This window comes from Micromesistius poutassou, assembly GCF_964030765.1.
Source record: "Micromesistius poutassou genome assembly, chromosome: 16".
Taxonomy (NCBI): domain Eukaryota; kingdom Metazoa; phylum Chordata; class Actinopteri; order Gadiformes; family Gadidae; genus Micromesistius; species Micromesistius poutassou.
Window position 1 is genome coordinate 15,314,360 of NC_140286.1, and position 5,440 is coordinate 15,319,799.

The 5,440-nt window shown below is 44.6% G+C and overlaps 1 pseudogene across 1 annotated transcript; it reads right to left on the reverse strand.

Annotated features, from left to right (window-relative positions):
- Positions 1 to 1,799: 1,799 nt before the first annotated feature.
- LOC311360689 lies at positions 1,800 to 3,459 on the reverse strand (annotated as a pseudogene). The gene is made up of 3 exons: positions 3,366 to 3,459; positions 2,980 to 3,185; positions 1,800 to 2,263 (listed from the first exon to the last, which is right to left on the reverse strand). The product of its transcript is annotated as an uncharacterized misc_RNA (transcript).
- Positions 3,460 to 5,440: the final 1,981 nt, after the last annotated feature.

The following is a 5,440-nucleotide window of genomic DNA, read 5'->3' on the forward strand; positions in this document are numbered from 1 at the left end:
AAATGAATTCCGACAATGGTAAAGTTTCTGTTCTGGTTCTACTCGATCTCAGTGCCGCTTTCAATACGGTGGACCATAACATTTTGCTTCATCGCCTTGAGCATTGCGTAGGCCTCAGGGGCACTGCTCTTAACTGGCTTTCATCCTACCTCATGAATAGATCATTCTCAGTCTCTCTTGGTGACTTTAAATCAGATCATGTTAGCTATCCATGTGGTGTTCCTCAGGGGTCCATTCTTGGCCCTCTCCTGTTCAATTTATACATGCTCCCACTTGGTTCCATAATTCCACAGCATAACATATCATATCACTCCTATGCCGATGACACACAATTATATGTATCTGTCTCTGCAAACCACCTAAGTCCACTTGAGGATCTTGTCCAGTGCATTAGTGATGTCCACCGCTGGATGACAGATAACTTCCTTCAATTGAATGAGGACAAAACAGAAATTCTGTTGGTGGGCCCAAAGGCACTGAGGCACCAGGTTACGTCATTACTGTCTTCATCTTCTGTGAAATCCAGTGAACATGTCAGAAACCTAGGTGTGATTTTCGACGAAGACCTTAACTTCCAAAAGCACATCTCTTTTATTTCCAAAACTGCCTTTTATCATCTACGGAACATTTCTAAAGTTAGATCACTTTTATCTGTATCAGACTCGGAAAAACTGGTTCATGCATTGATTTCTAGCCGCTTAGACTACTGTAACGCTCTTTTCCCCGGATTAACAAACCAATCACTTAATAAACTTCAACTCATTCAAAATGCTGCAGCCAGAATTCTATCAAAAACACACAAGTACGATCACATCACTCCGGTTTTAAAATCTTTCCACTGGCTCCCAGTTAAATATAGAATTGATTTTAAAATTTTACTTATTGTTTTTAAATCTCTTAACAGTGCTGCCCCTCCCTATGTTTCTGACATGCTCACCCAGTACACACCTGACAGATACCTCAGATCCTCATGTAAATCTCTTCTCAATATTCCACGTATACATTCAAAATTAGCTCAAGGTGCTTTCAGTTTTTATGGTCCAACACTATGGAACTCTCTGCCCATTGAACTCCGCACATCTCCAACCACATCTTCTTTTAAGCGCAATCTTAAAACATACCTGTTCTCGCAAGCTTTTAATTAGGTTTTTTTTCTTGTTTGTTTGTTTGTTTGTTTGTCTTAACAAATTGGCTTCTGTTTTAATATGCACTAACTTTTTGTTTGTTTTAATATGTACTCAACATGTATTGCATCTTGCTTTTATCGTGAAGCACATTGAGTTTATGCTTGCCATATGAAATGTGCTATATAAATAAAATTGACATTGACATTGACATTCACGTCACCTTTACCAATTACCTGTGCCAGTTTATGCGAACCCTTCCACAGCGGCAAAGTGCTATTTTGATGCGCAACATCAAACAGCTGATGCGGGATTATGAGCTATTTTAATGATCTATACTTCACCCGATATTGCTTCTGTTACTGGAATTATTTGTTAGTGTTACCCTATTGGAATTTGTTATGTAATGTTTTGTGTTCATGTTCTGTGTGAAACATAAGTTCAGTAGCCTCTTAGTGAATTAGATATAATGAAATAGCCCACTGACACCATTTTAAATTTGTTTTATAGCCTACTGCGTGCGTGTATGGTGGGTCAAGTTGCTGTAGGCCTAATTGATAAATAAACCCCTTTTCTCTAATAATGTTTCCTACTATATAATTTCTGTGGACATTATGCGCTATAGCTTTGGCTATAGGCCTACACTTATAGTATACTAAATAATTAATTCATCTATCAGGGCAGTAGCTTGTTGTATAAACATTTTATATGCATACCCAATCGTAGCACATTGTGCTGGTTGGGAAACACGGCAGCATCTGACAAAAAATAATCAGCCAGCTGCTCCCTGACAAGTGCCGCTCTCTGAGATGGTCTGGCTCTGCCGACCGAACACCGTGGTCCGTCGACCATATTCCGGTCCCCCGCAACATGCTGCCTCCACTCTCCAGGCTGGACCTCTCCGGTGTCAGCGGTCGTATCCACAAAGGTGGCGGGCATGTATCTGGCTCGTTCGGTGGATGCCAAGAAGAGAGCCACGCACACCTTCACAATCTTCACCGCCTTTTCAGGTTGACAGTCAATCGGACGGCCAAAAATTTGGAAGCGCGCAGCCAATATGCCAAAGGCATTCTCCACCACGCGTCTCGCCATGGCCAGTCGGTAATTGTAGATGCGCTTCCTATCCTGCAGGTTAGTGCCTTTAATGAGAAGACAAATAAGTGTCATGCCGGAACACAGAACAGATGACTTGGTTGACTCCAACTTTACATGGCTATGGGATAGTAATGGTCAACTGTGCCATTGCGCGCACTGTGTGCCTGCCTGGGTAGGCTATGCATTTTTTTTCGTTAGACTAATTCATGTATATAATTAAAACAATAAATATGTAAATCTATAAACGAGCTAACACACCAGAAGCCAGCCATACAAGACCCGTGGGCGAATCTTTCTCTGGACATGCAGATTGCTTTAATGTAGCCTGGGGTGTTTTATCCAAGAGACCTGCATTTATTTCCATCAGCTACCAATTCGTTTTAAATTACCTGCACAGGTCGCATCAGATTATCCTGTGGAAAGGCCTCTGGCCTATGATGATATATTGTCGGGGTGCGAATTATAGGCTCACGGCAACTGAATAGCCTACAGTGTCATAAGGTTGGCTATATTGCACAACAGGTAAACAGCGCCTTTGCTTGTGCCCTGCTTTTTTTTTTTTTTTCATTAGACCGATGGTTTTTTTGTTAGACCGATGTATGATCATCATTAACAATATTATATATAATAATCAGTAAACGAGATACAACTAAGCCAGCCATACAAGACCCGTGCGCGCTTTCTTTGTCATTGCTTCTGGGCTTTATTCAAAGGCTACCTGCGTTTATTTCCATCAGCTATCAATTATTTTTATTCTCACCTGGATAGGGACGCATCAGGTTCACCTGTAGGGGAAAGGCCTCATCCCCCAGGAAAAAAAAAGGACTGGGCGTTGTGGTGCCTGGTAGGACAGCAGGGGCGGGTAGATTGAGGTTGCCTTCTGCCAGTCTGGATCCGAAGGCACTGCGACCCAAGACACCTCCATCGCTCTCACGCCCGTATGCGCCAACGTCGACATAAATGAACCTATAGTTGGCATCAGCAGCAGCCATAAGGACAATTGAAAAAAAAAACCTTTGTAATTATGGAAGTCACTTCCCGATCGTGCTGGAGCTCTGATTCGAACATGCTTCCCGTCAATCGCCCCGACACACAGGGGAAACTGCCACTGCCTCCAAAAGTCCTCCGCTATATCCTGCCACTGACCGCGGGAAGGAAAGGCCATGTACTCCCCCTGAAGGGCGTCCCAGATGGCAGAACTCATCTCCTCCACGATGCCCGACACAGTGCTGGTGCCCATCTTATAGCTGGCCGAAAGAGCTTGCAGGCCGATGCCGGTTGCCAGGTACCTCAATGTAACCGCAAGCCTTTGGGAAGCCCCGATCGGGTTCCGGTGGTTTTGGTGAGAGTCCGGAAGATATCGGATGACTCGCGAAACGAGATCATCAAACTTTTGCGCCGACATCCGGAAGTACTGGAAATGCCTCTCCTCGTCCAGGCTTCGCATTGGAAGCACCAGAGAAACAAATTCCCCATCCTGGTCTCGTGTGGTATTTAAAGGGCACACATACCACCGCCTATCTCTGCGCTGCCTGCGTTGCTGCCGCCGATGTAATAGGAGCAATAAAATGCACTCTTCTTCCGTAGCCATTTTGATAGGAATGTCACCCGCGAAAACACCAGTGACTCTGCTGCCACCCGTGGCGTGAGCGGTGTATTGCATGTCATGCATTGCCCGCAACGTTTGCGTATGCTGTGTAGACTATGAAAGGGCTCGCGTCGCTTACGCGCGTTGACTAGGTAAGGGCCCTTAGACTGGTACGTGTATGGAGTCAAGGTACATGTCCCACTTTTGGAAATATTTTTCTGTCCTGTCCTGCATCCTATATGACATCCTTTCATATGCAGACACTTTTCCTAATTCAGTCATCCATTCCTGAACAGGTGGTTCTCCTGGTTTCTTCCAGTTCCTAAGAATGATTTGTCGTCCAACCATAATAGCAGTTTGTATCCAGTGCTTCAGTGGGTCAAAGCACATATTGCCTTTTTATAACATTGGCTATGTAACAGTGAATCTTCTTCCAATATTGATTAATCCTGGGGCATGACCATAGAGTATGTACCAGTGTACCTTCATCCATACCACACTTCCAGCAGGTTACTGCATCCTTTAAACCAAGTCTGAAAAGCCTACTCGGGGTCCAATAGAAACGTTTTAGAACTTTAAATTGAATAAGTCTCACTCTCATATCCCTTGACATTATTCGATAATTAGCGCAAATTGAAGCCCAATCCTGTTCATCATATGATACCCCTAAATCTCTTTCCCAGATAAGTCTAAGGGCCGACACACCTCCATCTCCTCCAGACTCCATCAGCATCTTATAATATTTAGCTGCTTCATGACCTCTACCAAATACCTTGAGAATGGGGGGGCTCTCTCCGGAGGCAGTGCCCAGTGGGCCAGATGTCTCAAGCTAAATGCATAATAATAATACAATAAATTTGGGAACCCTAAAGGCCGCAGTATACTCGCCGTTCCCAAGTTGTCACGGGAGCGCTGTGACTATTTATACTCGCGCTGGTGGCCGCGACACTATTTGCAGTCTTCTCCTGAACAAAGGTGTCGCCACTGAGGAAAGGCTACCGACTTTTCACTATTTCCATGCACTAGAAGAAGAATAAAACGTAAACAATGGCAGAGCTGGCAGCAGCAATGATGTCACAGTCAATGTCGGCGACGATATTGGATTCTATGGATGAGGAAGAACAGCTGCTTTAGAGTCTTCTTGCAAAGTCGCGAAGGAAATGAAGGTGGTGTGTTCGTCCTTTGCATCACGCCAGACATAAGTATGGTGAATTCAATGTCGTTGTAAAGCCAATGCAGATGATGGACGAAGAGAAGCACTTTGAGTACTTCAGGATGTCGGCACACCGATTCGATTACCTACTCCAGCGGATCAAGCCTTTCATCAAGCATAAAATAACTCAACTCAACCCAGTGAGTGACTTGCCGTCACTCTCAGAGTCCTAGTGTCCGGTACCAGTCAGAATGCAGTTGCTATCTCGTACAAACTAGGGACGACAACTGTTTCCCGCATAGTTTCCGAGGTGTGTGGTGCCATTTCCTAAAGGGGCTGATTGGAAAGACATTTCTCGAGACTTTTGGAGAGTGTGGAATTTCCCCAACTGTCTGGGCTGCATCGATGGAAAGCATGTCACCATCAAAGCCCCAGCGGACGCTGGAAGTGACTACTTCAACTACAAAGGTGCACAGTCCA